We start from the raw sequence: 16,942 nt of genomic DNA on the forward strand, positions 1-16,942 counted from the left end.
CAATAGGATGAGGAAAAATGTCATCTCATCCAATGCCCCTCAATCTCCTGAGGAAGGCAAAGTGCTCAATAGTGAGGCTTTTTGTGAGAAGATCTGCAGGATTTTTGTCAGTGGAGATCTTGAAAAGGTCAATAGACTTGTCCTCCACGACCCCACATATGAAGTGATACCTCACCTCAATGTGTTTCATTTTCGCATGGAAGACTGGATTCTTGGCTAGTTGAATAGCACTCATAGAATCCGAATGCAACATAGGTATAGTATCAATCCCAAGGTCATGAACCAAAAAACCCAACCATATGGCCTCCTTGCAAGCCTTAGTAGCCGCAACATACTCGGCCTCAGTGGTAGAGAGAGCTGTACACTTTCGAACCCTGGACATCCAAGAAACAACACCTCTAACATAAGTAAAGACATAGCCGGAAGTGGACTTCCTACTATTTGCATGTCCTACATAATCGGAGTCTGTGTAGCCCACAACTCGTGTATCTTAGCTGCCATAGCAAATACACATATCTAGTGTGCCCTTCAGGTATCTCATGATACCCTTTATGGCATCCCAATGTTTTTGGACTTCCTACTATTTGCATGTCCTACATAATCGGAGTCTGTGTAGCCCACAACTCGTGTATCCTAGCTGCCATAGCAAATACACATATCTAGTGTGCCCTTTAGGTATCTCATGATACCCTTTATGGCATCCCAATGTTTTTTGCTAGGTGTAGCCATATAGTGTGCCACAACACTAACTGCAAAGGCAATATCTAGACGAGTGGCTATCATGGCATACATCAAACTGCCCATGGCTGATGCATAAGGGATCTTGACCATCTCGACCCTCTGCTCATCCGTCTACGGACAATCGGCCTGTGAAACCTTCACATAAGAAGGTAATGGACAGCCAATAGGCTTTATATCCTACATGCAGAAACGCTCAAGGACTTTATGAATGTACTCCCTCTATGAGAGGCAGAGTAGTCCCTGATGCATGTCGCGCTTAATGCGCATACCAATAATGTGAGAGGCATGTCCCAAATCCTTCGTCTCAAAGCTCTTCTTCAGCTGAGATTTAAGAGCATCCAGCTCATCATGAGCTTTCCCTGCTATCAGCATATTATCCATATAAAGTACCAAAATAAGCAATGAGCCATCATGGGATTTCTTCATGTAAAGACACGGATCCATAGCACTTCTGCTATAGCCCTATGACTGCATAAAGGCATCAAACTTATGATACCACTCCCTAGATGCCTGCTTCAAGCCATAAAGACTTTTCTTCAACTTGCACTCTAGGTGCTCCCTGCCAGGTTCTGCAAAACCCTTAGGCTACACCATGTATATCTCATCATGCAAATCCCCATGACACTCTTAGGATCCAACTTAGTACGCTTGTCTTTGGGCACATGAAAAAATGCCTCACATCCAAAGGCACGTAGATGCACATAAGATGGAGGTTTCCCAATCCATACCTCCTCTGCAACCTGGAAATCCAAACCACTAGAAGGTGATCTATTTATGACATGCACAATTGTACTAACTGCCTTAGCCCAAAAGCTTTGTGGTAAGCTTGCATGGTTAAGCATACTGCGTAAACGCTCTTGGATGGTTCTATTCATCCGCTTAGCCAAACCATTCTGGGGTGGGGTATAGGGGGCGGTCAATTGACGCTTAATACCCCTCTCATCACATAGTTGCTCAAAAGTACATGACACATGTTCTCCCCCATTGTCAGTCTTAAGATATTTCAGTCTATACCCAGTCTGGTTTTCAACAAATGCAAGCCATCTCTGAAATACAGCGAAGACATCGAACTTAAGCTTAATGGGGTAAGCCCAAACTTTACGCGAAAAATCATCAATGAACATCACAAAATACTTTGCACCACCCATAGACTGACAGGGCATGGGCCCACAAACATCATAATATACCAATGCCAGGGGCTCACTCATGTGTATCCTACCAGACTTCTTATGTGTATTCCTAGTCTGTCTACCATAAAGACAATGCTCACATGAATCAAAACATGCGTAGTCAAGGGGCGGTAAGTATTACAAACCAAAAAGCATTTTCATTCCCTTCAAGGACATATGGCCAAAATGGGCATGCCAAAGAGATACATGTGGGATGGAACCCACTAACAAAACATGATCAATAGAGGACCCGTCAACTACAAGAGGATAGAGGCTGCCAGCTTTGCACCTCTAGCAAGCACAAGTCTGCCACGGGTGATCTTTCAAGAAGAATCCCCAAATGAAACATGAAACCCAACATAATCAAGATACCCTGCAGACATAAGACTGCATGTAAGCATAGGTACATGACGTACATCCTGTAACAGAAAAGTATTGCTAGTAGAGAACTGCAGTCATACATCCCCAATGCCAACAATAGCAAGTGACCTGTCATCACCCAAGAGAACTGAACCAGAGACAGTACAGTAGGAGTGGAACCACTCATGGCATGGTGTAACATGAAATGAAGCACCAAAATCCAAAAGCCAGCACTGCGCATACATAGAGTGAACATCGGTCAACGACGTAGATCACAAGAACTAGCTACAAGTATGTACTCCTCATGGGAGTCATCAGTCTGCATGACATTTATCTCCTCGATTTTCACACTGGATTTTGCAGGCACAATGCTGCGATCAGAGGACTTTTCCTATACTTTGTCTTTGCGCTTCTCATTGCTCAACTCATGACACTATGGGCATATATGACCCTTTTTGCCACAATGATGACATGTCACATTAGCATTTCTCCCACGAGACTTGCTGCGCGACTTACCACGCGACTTAGACCTAGACTTTTGTGAGTTTTTACCACGGTCATTCCCATGGTCATTCTTGCCATTACCATCTCTGCCTCTAATAGTCCAAGCATGAGACACACGAGAGGCATCCAAGTTCTTACGATTGATCTCTTACTGTAGAAGAGCATTCTCTACATCAAGCAAGTTCAAAATAATAGTAGGAGCACATAAGCCAGTGCAGAATACATCCCATGACTCACTTAGAGTCCCAAGCAAAAATAATGGAGTAACCTCATCATTAAAGGTAATACCCTGTGAAGTCAAGTTCTTGAGAATAGCATGGAACTGGCTCAAATGAGCAGACATTGTCATATTCTCCTTCATGCGCAGGTCCATAAGCTGCTTCAGCCAATACATCTAACTTGGTGGACTTTTCTTGTCATAGAGGTTCTTAATTTTATCTCAAAGTTTCCAAGCACTCTGTGCTTTCTCAACCACATTGTAATGCACCTGTTCAGTGAGAGACAAGACAAGGGTGGACTTGCATAACTCATCAGCTCATCCCATTTGTCAACAGTCATAGTTTCAGGCTGCTCGCCATGCATCCTTAATGGCTTTATCTGCAATTTCTGCACCACTACCTACCAAACTTGGCTCTTCCAATAGGCATAATTCGTACCATCAAGCTTAGTGATGTTGAAGATAGCACTGTTAGTGGAAGAAAAACCCATAATGCAGTCCAAAACAGTGCTGACAATTCAAAACTGCTTGCTATTTTCTACTATAAACAGTAAAAAAATACCACCAAAACCAAGGCAAAATGACCATGAACTGATAGCTAATGATGTGGCCCACCAAGTACCATAAAAAATACATAAAATCAGGATGATTCAACATGAAAATTCCACATCAGTCCTTACATAACTACTTGTTGTAATAAATTACAGCCAGGTACAATGAGAGCAAGCTGCGGGCAAAATCAATGCACCAAGTCAACCACTGACTATCAAAACATAACCAGCATCAAGCAGGCATAAATCAGCATATGACAATCATACGAACATCGAGAAAACACCCAAGCATGTCAAACGAATCCGTCAGTAAGCCGGCACATGCCCTGTGTAATAGGGCAAAGTGTACACAACACTAGCAAGACCTGACACAAAGAGGTGTATGCTCAGGGAGTGCGAAGCCCAAATCAGCCCAGGTACATATATGCAAACCACGACATATCAACCATGCAACATCCAAGTGAAGAAGATCCCAGTCTCAGAAGACTCAAAGCTCAATAGCATAAACCACTTGCTCAATGTCTGTCAAACATCCAATGATGCTCCCACTAGCACAAAATTCATATGGATCAAGCCAAGAAGCTCAAGAAGGGCATATGAGAGCACCAGTGACGAAAGATCCAAGACGAGACATCAATAAGACATCATGAGCATATAGGCTCTGTAGCCTCCAATTAGAGCATCCATAGACATCAACTATATCCCAAATACAACTCTGGCAAACCAAGAAATATCCCAAGTAATTTCTCGGAAGCCAGATGCAAGCCAAGACAAGGCACTAGTAGCAATCGGCTCCAAACAATGTAAGTAGCATGTAATAGTGGCATAGGCCAAGCATGTCAAGACTGGTCAGACATAGGTAACATGCATGCCATATGTACATCCAAGACGAAGCATCAAATGCATTCCAAAGACGAGCTCAAGCTTAAATGAAGATCTAGAACCAAAGACAAGCTCGATGTCGTACACCAAAGGTCAATACTTCATTGCATATCCCAAAGACATAGCCCGAAACCAATAGGCATAACCAAATTGGAGGTAAAATAACATGTCAACCAAGGTAGCATAAATCCCAACCAACAACCAAGTGTCTGCATCCAAATCAAGGCTCAATAGCTCTCAAATAGCATATCCAAGCATAAACCATGATGACCAAGCATCAATACATCCAACAAGACACCTGAATGTCAACAAAGAGCATTATGCATAAGCCATCCCTGATAAAACCTTGCTACCCAAACAATGTACATCAGTAAATCCTTGCATAAATCGAGCTATGGAAGGTCAAAACATGTCCCAAAGCATCTCAAAACATTGGACAAACATCCCCAAAGTATCTGGGCATCAAATACCGAGCCTTGAGAGCATCACATAAGCTAAGAGAATGACATTTTCTTGCTGTAAATCAACTCAGATCTTGCCTAAATCGGGTTTTGGATGCCCGAGATATGAGAAAAAATGGGATTTTTGAGCCAGATTTTGAAATAGGCGCAAAAAAAACATGAGTTGAATGTGGGGCCTGTTGGTTATGCTGAGGATAAGGGGGCAAATGGGGGCTTACAAGGTGCCCAATGAAGCCAAGGAACATCTGCAAAGAGCCTATGAGGGTCGAGGGAGAGGCAGGAGATGAAATCTTACCTCGGGGGGAAGAAGCCATGGCTGGAATTGAAGCTCCAAGCTTTAGGTCTTCAATCCAGGCTGAAGTAATGCCAGGCCAAGCTCCATGATCAAGCTCTGATACCAGTTGAAAGGTGAGAAGGATTGAAGCTTGCTTGGAAGTGAGCTATGGCAGAGAGCAAGAGCAAGAAGAGAGAGAGAGACACAAATGGGAACTCCAATAGTCACAATGTGTAACCAGGCCTTCCTTTATTCAAACTATCACTAAAAGAATAAAAAATAAAGTGATGGTGACGAGCGCCCACCACTCGCAGTGTGCAGTGGCGGGTACTGTCAGTGTAGTAATACACAGGCAGCTAGGCAGAGGCACCTTTACTCCCAACAAGCCAAAGTTCAATTTTCAGCAAAGTAAGTAGTAGACCAATTTATGGAAGGAGTTTTTAGGATTAATGGTTTACTTATGAAGATTGTGTCTAATAGAGATGCTAGCTTGATGGGAGTTTATTCACTTTCTATTGGCACTACCTTGACTCCAAGTACTATTTATCACCCCCAAACATATGCCCAAACTAAAAGAGTTGATAAGTAGTTTGAGGCATTCTTGAGACAATTTTGTCATGATAAACAAGCCTCTTGGGATCAATAGCTATATCTTGCATATCTTTGTTACAATAATACTCATCATATGAGTACTTGTATGTCACCATCTAAAGCATTACATAGATATAAGGTTCGGGTACCCTTAGCCCTCCTTCATGATGGCATAAACCCTCAAGCCAAAGAATAGCTAGAGAAGATAAAGCAATGTAAAGGTAATACTCATAACTACAAGAATTTATGAAAGCATACAATAATGAGAGAAGAAGGCATTTAGAGTTTGTAGAGGGAGATTGAGTCTTCTTGAATGTTCTCAAATTTGGATATGCTTCTCTCAAGAGTAGGCACAACAAACTTGCTCATAGCTTTCCCTTATAAAATCATCAAGAGAGTTGGTGAGCTTGCTTATTAGCTTAAATCTCCTTCTTCCATACATATTCATGATGTCTTTCATGTCTCTTGATAAGAAATATGTGGATCCAAAAATCCAAGTTCTTGAAGAGTTACCTCCTATTAACAAGGATTATATATGGACCTGAGAATATCATTAGCATGTGAGAAAATATTTTAAGAAATTGTACTTTGCAATAAGGATACCTCATCAAATGGAATGGCCTAATTATGGAGAAGTCAACATGGAAACTTCTTCATACCTTGACTCTTTTCCATGATTATGTGTAGGAAAAATTTTTACTTCTCTATGTAGAATCCATGTTGTATAAAATTTTTGCATTGAATTAAATTGCCCTAATTCCATCAAGATTTGATTTTTAATGTGATGGATAGATGCCTACTGATGTCTATTCCATAACAACACCTCAATTATGCAAATATGAGTCCTCTGTAAGAGTTATGGGCATTTTCCCAAGGCAACATTGTTTCTCACTATGTGCAGGAATTCACAATGTTGGATTGTCAATTGTACTTATTTCATTAGAGATCTTCATCACTTTTATATGCATGATCCTTAGTCAAGGACTTACATGATGAAGGCTTTCTTTGGCATGGGATTCTATTGCCTCTTGTCTATCAATTTTAGTTTTGAGGAAAAAACTATCTTGGACAAGATGGCTTATCATGAAAGTAGTTAGCCTAGCTTTTCAACTAACTCTAAGAAATCAAGATTTAGTATAAAAGGTAGGAAATTAACCTTATGCACATCTTTGGCACATCATTTTTACTCCCCTACATTGAGGATCTCTCTTGGACCTCCCAGCTAGCATGAAGATGAGTTTTCATCTCCACCTAGCATGAGGGTGAGTTTTCGTGCAAGAGCTTGGGTCTCTTTAAGTGCCTTAACCATTGCTCATGCTATCTTTGATTTTAGTTATGGATTCCATGTATTGTAGGCTCCATTTCAATGTGATATGGCAATGGCTATGGTTTCTTGCCTATAGTTTTTTGCTATTTTAGTTAGAATGCATGGTTTACTTTTAGTTTTTTAGTTAGAAGATAGTTTCATTTCCTATTTTTTGTGCAATGGAACACAAGAAACACTCAATGGTTGGTTCCATTTAGGTATGTAATGATTATATACTTTTTTCAATGGTCATGCTCCTCATAGATTCAGGGTAATGTTGGATTTTGCCCTTCATTATAGTCATCATTGCTTTGCTAGGATATTCAAGGCAAATTCATGATTGTGTAGGAGTATGAAGTTCTATGGTTGGTAGGAGTTTATACAATTGATTGCTTGAGATTGCCATTAGCTTTGGAAGGAGCTATAATGTCTCTTTGAGGCCCACCAAGGGTTTGTGATGGGTGACTTTAATTCTTATGAGCATATAGAGCATGGAACTTCCTCTCATTCTATGATGGATGGTCCTACATGCTAGGCTTGGCATGCTCTAGTAGCTTTATCTTTGAAATGAGGTATGTTGTCTTGGATCCATCCTTTCAAGCCCAAATTTACTTATTTCCCTATTTAGTATTATAGTACTTTGGCAAGCTTGGACAAGATGTATGTTCACCAAAGTAATTCGTTGGGGAGATGACATGTCCTTTTAGATCATTACCCATTGGTCTTGGAGATGATACATCAGCTAGTGGATGCCTTAAAGGCATTTCTTGATCATTTTCTCTTATGATTCAATCAAGTCTTTTTTGTTGCATGATCAATTTTTCGAGTGTATGCAACAATTAATTGTTTCTATTGACAAGCATGTCCTATCTAGGGGAGTAGATGCTTAGCATTGAACTATTGTATTTGCAATTTTATTTGAGCATTTTGTAAACTTGCAAATAGGCTATGGATACTTATTTTTTTGCTTGCCTTCATAAAAATATACACATGAAAATATAATGTGATTGCAAGATGCATAGGCTACTCTAGTTACTAAGCCTCAATCTATCATTCAAATGTTTATGGAGTACAATAAATCTTTATTGGGTCCACAAGAAACACTCATTTATGTGGTTCATGCTACATGTCATTAAGTTATTAGCATGGTCTGTGACTAGATAAAGCTTGAATAGGTAGATTTTATGGAGGGAGATATCATTGAGGCAAAGGTGGATGAGGTCTTATCCCATCTTCCACTCAAGAAAAGTGTAAATGGGATGGCTTGCCTAGTGAACTATTTTCAGCTTATATTGACAAGCTTAAGGATCCATTGGTGAGTGGTTAGGAGATTGGGGCACATGCCTTTTCAATGGAAGATTGCATTACTTTATTTGTTACTAAATGTTCAATTCCCAAGAACATCAAAGCAATGGAAATCAATCCCTATTATGGGATCATTGTATAAAATCTTCTCCAAGGTCATTACTAATAGGCTTTAAAAAGTCCTTCCACAATTGATTCACTTGTGACACTATGGTTTCATTAAGGGATGAAATATTTTGCATGATATTTTGAATGTGCAAGCATTTTAATTGTGCAATGGGGGATAAATTATGCTATAGCCCAACAACTTCTTATGATTTAGCTAGACATTCTATTTCCTACCGTTCCTTCCTTAGCCATTGAAGTCATTGCAACAATTGGTGTAGCTCATCTATTTTATTGTTTAGAAAAAACAAGAATTTTGTTTAGTTCAAGTATGGAATTATTGGCAAGATCATGTTAGTACACCAAAACAATTGGCAATGCTACCTTGTTGGATGCCAAGATTCATGTGACAACCTTGCACCTAGCCATGTTGCAATTTTTGCGTGTAGTAACTTATAAACGTTGGTAGGGCTTTTGTTGAGGAAATTGGCATCTCACATGGTCACACTAGAATTCAAGCCTCGTGTTGGAATGTTTTAAATTCAACTCAAATAGTCAAACGAGGAAGTTATTTTTCTTTCACACATGATAGAGCCTCTTGGCAAGAGATCCTTTGCTTCACTACTTGCTATCCAATTGAGTCTAGGAAGGACACTAATTCCTTTGAAGCTAAGGTTTTGGCCACATCTATGTTGTTGGATAGGCCTCATAAGCACATGGAGCAAGATAAGTTTAATAGGATGGCAAGATTGGGATTGAGGACTATACATCATGCTATCATTCCTAGTTGATCTCAAGTTTATTCGTTTCATTGTATCTATCAATACTTTTGAGTGCCTTGAGGTTAAAAGTTGATTTGTGGAGACTTGGAGGATTTTGATGACATTCTCCTTGGCTTACAATTCAACCTCCATCACCATAGTTGCATTGGCATTTTGGAAATTGAAGGATTTTTAAAAATTCTCGACCAATCAAATTCCGTAAAATAATCGAGGACAAGAGATGTCTAATTGAGAAAGTAAACAAAGTATGGTCCATTCAACATAATAAAGCTAAGTGGAGTGATTTGTTGCTTCAATTGTGGAAATCTAAGTTTTCCTACAAGGGGAAAGTCTTTATATGGCAACTTCTTATTGAGGATCTACCCATAGGAGACATGTTGCATGGTTTGAAGATCTACAATGATCAATTTGTCTTCTCTACTACATGTGATGGGACTCATGCTCATCTTTTTATCTCTTGGCTAATTGAAAGATAGATATGGGGTTTCATTTCTTGAATATGGACCTCAATGACATGGCCATCCATTCTTGGGTTTTGGCTAAGATGTTGTCCATGGCCACTTTGCAGTTGCAGTATCTTTTCCATTTTATGTGTGAACACATCTTTAGCACATTCGGAGGACACATTATGCTTTCATTTTTGATTGGGCATCTAGAGTCCATGGTCATGTGGGCCATGTTTGAGGATTTCTATTATGACAAATTATTTCCATGGTTTTGCTTGGTTTGCTAATTGGAGAGGATGCTGCTCTGTGGATGGATATCATTCACACCATCCTAGTTGTACATGTTGTATGGTTCCCTTTTTGTTCATGTAGCTCTATATTTTTGTAGCCTTTTGGCACCATAAGTGTTTGTTGCATGTCTCTAGTTATGCTAGGTTGGCCAGATCGCATGTTGTATATATTTCAAATCATTATCTCAAATCCACACACACACACACACACACACACACACACACACACACACACACACACACACACACACACACACACACACACACACACACACACACACACACACACACACACACACACACACACACACACACACACACACACACACACACACACACACACACACACACACACACACACACACACACACACACACACACACACACACACACACACACACACACACACACACACACACACACACACACACACACACACACACACACACACACACACACACACACACACACACACACACACACACACAAAATATTTACAAAAGCTTATGATTTTTGTTCAAAGTATCTAGCTCATCCTTGCTCAAGAAATGATTTAAAATAGAAATATCAAAGAATTAGGTATTTGATTATATCTTAAGCTTGTCCTTTAAGGAAACATCATTGGAAAATTGATGGTATCCACTAGGACATTCAAAAGCTAACATCCAAAGGATGTGTCTCAACAACTTCCCATTTTTGAGAGTCCATGTAAAAGTAATCTAATGGTATCTTCATACTTTGAGTCTTCATCGAGTTTACTTTAATCTCTAATCATGTCGATTGATTATCAAGAAGGATCAATTTTCTAATAATCACTCGTAATAATCGCTTGAAAAGGAATAAGTATAACATACTAGTTTTGTGTCATAAACACCAATGTATGTTAATGGCTATCTCCCCACCCCCCTTTCTTTCATTTAGTCATTCTATTTGTATTCATTTTTATTTGTTTGTTCTTATCTATGAAAGACAATTGGGAATTACAATTTGATTTTTCTTCTAATTTGTGGTCTAATTTCAAATTTTGGTTGTAATTATGGCTTTATAAATTACTTCAATCAACCATCATTATCATGCAAGGCAAATGTCTAGTTGTAACCTATCTCAACACTGCACTTGACATTGTTCTTCTTCAATATAGATAGAAGTAATGTTATTGTTCTTCTTCAATATAGATAGAAGTAATGTTCCGTGACTTTTTTATTTGTTTGTTCTTATCTATTAAAGACATGTGGGAAGTACAATTGGATTTTTCTTCTAATTCATGGTCTGACATCAACATTATAGACGTTATGGCTTCATACATGACTTCACTTAACCATCACCGTCATACAAGGTGAGAGTCTATTTGTGACCTATCTAGATACAATCATGTGTGGCAATGTCGTTCTCCAAGATGAGTAGAAGTAATGGTCCACTGCTTGTGTTTTTCTTTAAATCAATACGAGTTGTATAATTGAATTTTTTTTTAAAACTATGTCCACATGCATGCACACACGCACGCATGCACACACACACACACATGCATATATGTATGTAATGTATGTAGGTGCGTGCGTGCGTGCATGTGTGTGTGTGTGTGTCTCTCTCTCTCTCTCTCCCCCCCGTTCTTGGACCACTTGTCTAATAATCACTCCCAATAACCAATTGTTAAGAAAGGAACTTTATTTAATGAGTATACCATAATTGTTAAGAAAGGAACTTTATTTAATGAGTATACCATACTAAATTTGTATCATTTCTTTTCCATTTCGTCCTCTTGTCATTCTTTGTATTTGTATACTAATTCATTTGTTTGTTCTTATCTCTAAAGACACTCGGGAAGTAAGATTGAATTTTCCTTCTAATTTGTTGTCTAATTTCAACGTTTATGGTTGTAGTTATGGCTTCATATACAACTTCACTTAACCATCATTATCATGCAAAGCAAAAGTCTAATTGCGACCTATCTAGACCCAACAATCATGTGACATTATTGGTCTTCAAGATGAGTAGAAGTAATAGTCCACTACTTGTGTTTTTCTTTAGATCAATATGAGTCACACACACACACACACACACACACAAGTATTGACATCACAATACCACACGCTAGATAGAGCATAACTTGCTATTTGATTTTTTGTCATGAAACTCCTAAGTAACATCTCAATAGCAAACAATCCATAGAGCATTACTTGTTGTTGGACTTTTTTGCCTTGCATGTGTATTAAATCACGTTTGATGTGACAACATGAATAATGTTCCTTACCTAAAAGTATTATGCTTCATGATGTGATATGAAACATTTGTAACTATGCCTTGTAAATATGCACGTGTGAATGCTCAAGTGTGCACTTGAGTGGTACCATCTCTCTCTCTCTCTCTCTCTCTCTCTCTCTCTCTCTCTCTCTCTCTCTCTCTCTCTCTCTCTCTCTCTCTCTCTCTCTCTCTCTCTCTCTCTCTCTCTCTCTCACACACACAAAATTGAACATAGGGCGCAATCATGAAAGGGGGAAAAGGTGAGTAGGTAGATTCATATGGAAAGTAGCATGGTGCATAAGTTGATGGCACAAGTGTAGCAACCACATTATTTGTTCAACCCACCCTTGATGCACTTTCCATTTCATAGATGTGTGAGTTATGTTGTCAATGGTCATTTGTACCCTTGGGAAAAGAGATGTTTGCAAAAAATGAAAAATAAAAATCAAGACATTGCATATTGTTAAGATTTCTATGATAAGTGCAAGTTTGAGAATACTTTATTAGATGGTAAAGTGTAAGGCCTTATACTTCCAACTATGAGATGTGCACATACAATGAAACCTTTACTACCATGAATTTCATCCCTTTTAGCTTAAGCAAGTTATCTCAAGATGCTAATACAAAGATTGCATTATTTAGAAAAAAAAGATATCTCGATATGTGACAACACTAGAAGATTGGTTTAAAAAACCATTGTGAAGCTAATAAACAAAATCTTACTTTTGAATCAAAAGGTCGAATAACAACAAGGTTATCACAATTGATAGTTTTAAATTTTATGTTGTTTGCTTTTTGCAAATCTCAAGGAGCCAACCAATGAAACTTGTCCTTTGCGTATTATTAAGATTTAATGCTTTTGTCATTTGGTATTAACTAGAGACGAAGGCTTACTTTGTGTACTAAACTCAATTTTGAGGAGTAGTTGTGCCTTGTTCTTCGAGAGTATGGTGATCCTTGTTGCCACACTATAGTTGGTGTTTTTTTATCATTAATGCTACTTGTTTTCTTTGGAAGTGTGCTTGAGTGATTGCATGCATGCTACATTTGCAAGGAACGTGGGCACTTCACCAAAGCATGCCCCCAGAGGTTGGCCAGCACAAAAGCTAGAAACTCTACCTTGCCTTAGCCTCAAAACCCCCCCACCCCCCCACCTAATCAGATGATTACTCGATATTCATGAGAGGCCTTGTCACAAGTGAATGCAAAAGGGAAAGAGCAAGTTAAGGAGGCCACAGCACCACTGAGCGTGCAAGCAAAGCCAAATCCTAAACCCTCCACATCCAAATCGAGCAATGCCTTGCCATCGATTCCCATCGCTAACAATAGGAGCAAAGTTAAGGATGATGGGAATAAAGAAAATGAGGCACCAACTCATGCCTCTAGATTGGTGCAGAAGAAAGGTATGAAAAAAAAACAAAGTCTCAAATCCCTTGCCAGACAGCCTTTGGTGGTTAAGAATGTATTCACCTCATTGTTGGTGGATGAAGAAAGTGACCATATGGAAGAGGAAGATGAGTAGGCTATTGAAGAAAATCAAAATCTTGTCATGGAACGTTCGGGGCTTCTGCAAGTGAAAGGAGGAAGACCCTATGCTTCAGACCAGTTAAAAGGCACAAACTTGACATTATAGCTCTGCAAGAAATCAAAATAGACAATGATCCCTTAGAAGCTCTGCAAGCTACCAAATCTACATAGAAGCAAGAACTAAGGGAAAAGGAGGTACTGCCCTATGCATCAAAGGCTCTCTCCACTCGACAATCATTTGGCAAGATCACAATGGTTTAGCAGTAGGAGTTAGAATGAAATGGGATGGTGAGGGCTTAGTAGTCGGCTTGATTTACATCCCTAATGTGTCTGCCTAGCGGGCAAGGCTTTGGAATTGGCTCGTTGATCAAATAGATGCTCCCCAACCCTTATTAATAGGGGACTAGAATATGACAAAGGATATGGATGATAGGTCACATGGTTCCAGCACTATGATTGAGGATGAGCAATAGGCATGGTTGACCCTAGTGGCTCGAAAAGGGACTGAAAGACATTGCTCGTTAGTTCTATATCCCATTACAATACACATGCCATAATCACCACCCACTAGGGCACAACATGGAGAGGAGCTTGCCTTGATTGAGCCTATGGCAACATCAATGTTTGTTGGATGGACTCTAAGCATCGACTTTTGCACCTAAATGAGGTGATAGACTCTGATCATATCTCGGTTGTACTATTTTTATTCAGATCTGCTATAAAAAATCTTCTAGTGGCCCCCCCTTTCATATTAAATACATCCTTTTTGTAGGAATCAACGTATTGCAAGGCCATCCAAAGGATATAGTAGGAGACCTCCAACATGCTCGAGGACCCCCCACGTGTCAATTGGGCAAGGTGCATTGATGCTGTCTCATATGATTCTCTAAAGGATATGGTCGCAACAAAGCAAGGAGAACAAGACAACTAGAAGAAGTAGCAACGTAGAGGAGGAATGACCTTCTACTAGCTCTAGTAGAATCATCGAATGACTAGATACTAAAGCTGCTCGGAAATGTTGAGGCCTTCCTACAAACACAGGAATAGAGGAGGATTGAGGTTGCAAAAATCCAACTCAAGTCCAAGTGGTCAATGGAAGGAGAAGCCCCAAATAAATTCTATTTCCATGTCCTAAAATCGAAGTAGAAGCATGACACGGTAATCTCTGTGCTCAACAAAAATGGGGAGCAATGCACAAAGGATTGGAAAATAGCAAAGTCCTTTGATAAATACCTTGAAGGCCTAGTAGGTACCCCTCTTGATCTTTCTCAGAGAGTCATGCATAAAATGGCCGAGCTCTTGGGGTTAATTGATAAGAAAATACAAGGGGAGCAAAACTACAAATTGAAGAGTCCATTCTCAATAGCTGAATTGGAGTTGGTAGTTAAATGCCTGAAGCATAATAAATCCCCAGGTCCTAACGGCCTTCGGGGAGAATTCTACTAGTGGTTCTGGTTAGTGATTGGAGAGGATTTGAAGATTTTTGAATAGGGATCACAGGACAACTTATAGAGGTAATAAGGTGTGCCTCGAAAGAGAAAGGAGGATGGGGATTAGAGGAGGTCAGCCACCCACAAAGTTGTAAGAATTTTTTTCTCACTACTTCAAAATATAGATTGGAGTCAACCCTAGCACTCCATCATCAGCTTCTTTCTACAACGACAAGCTCAATGCTCCCCCAAGGTGCAAGGCCTAAGTTTCATAGAGATCCTAATGGGAGACATGCTTACAATCAAAATTAAAGGCTCTACAGTAGCTAGGAGCCTGTTACTTTGTTGGAAGTCCTTTCTAATAGCCACAATTTGGAAAGAGAACCACAAAGGTGACCCCTCTGTGCTCCAGCCAATTGGTCTCATAAAAGGGCCTATAAGGGCGATTACTGCCCAATTTCAGTCAACAAGTCTCTATCCTCTAAGATAAATGCAAAGGGGCTAAGCTAATGGTTAGATTTATGGAATGTACATGAAGCCAAATGGAAATCTTGTAGGGAACAAATCTGGGAATTCTCCCTTTCAAATGAAGAACTCGCCTAGGTTGTAGAAGTTTTTGGGCACAAAAAGGAAGATTGGCCCATGGCCTCTCTCCTTGTCATGTCCCTCCCCTTGAGATTGCTTCAAACCCCATCAGGCTTCCACTTGGACAAGGCAAAAAAAAAAGGAAACACTTTCACATCCCCTCACCTATTTACCTACATAGGTTGAAAACCAGATGGTCCAACATGTTTCCCTTTAACTTAGTGGTGGAAGTTTGGGAGAGAAGAGATAGAAGAGTTTGGAATGCCAGCCCCATCTTCAAACTCAATCTCTTCATGTGGATGATTCTATTCATGCCCCTCCTTACCAAGAAAAAGACCTGCTCTTTCCTTGCTTCAAACCCTCTCTGTGTGTTCTACAACAAAAATAAAGAAACCATCCCACACTTGTTCTAGGAGTGCATCTGAGTAAGGAAAGCTTGGAAAAAGGTGGAGAATCTAATGTTCAAAGCTAGCTTCTTTAGCACCATTAACCTTAAACAAGCTCTTCTAGGGGATTGTAGCACTATGGCTGAGGAAGCTTGGCTGATTTGGGCCATGATTAGAGTGGCAGTCTTACAACAATATATGGAGGTGCAGGAATGACACAGCTCATGGAAGATGGAAATTCAACAAGCATGACATTGAGAATGTGTATGAGAAGATTGTAAGTGATCTTGTAGTAGCTATTTTCAACTCTCTGAAGAGTAAGAAGCATATCTACCGAATTGTAGTGAAAGCCTTCTCCAAAGTACAAGTGCGATCGTAGTTCAGTTTCCCTAGCCATAATCTCTCTTAGATATAGCTTTCTCCTACTCTCTTTTTTGAGAAGGAGGTTGTAAATTTCTCTTTTATCACATAATATATATTATTTCTATATTCACATTTTTTAAAAAATGCTTCTTGTTTTTGTTGGGCACACTCAACGATTCAAGTTGTAAAAGATAAATAAGATCATTGCTATAACATAGTACTCGAACACTAATGTGTTAACATAAAACTTTATGTACACTTATGACACTATTAAGTTATGAATAGTGCCATAAGCATACATAAAGTTGTACATGAGCACACCCTAAGTGTCCACGTATTGCATTAAGTTTTGAGCACATTATAGAGATATTGATAGGCTTCCTCGCCACAACATTGCAATCTGCTTATAAAACGAGTCTTTTTAGT

Source organism: Lygodium microphyllum, chromosome 23 (assembly GCF_053477565.2).
Source record: "Lygodium microphyllum isolate KBCC chromosome 23, Lygodium_microphyllum_v1.1.10, whole genome shotgun sequence".
Taxonomy (NCBI): Eukaryota; Viridiplantae; Streptophyta; class Polypodiopsida; order Schizaeales; family Lygodiaceae; genus Lygodium; species Lygodium microphyllum.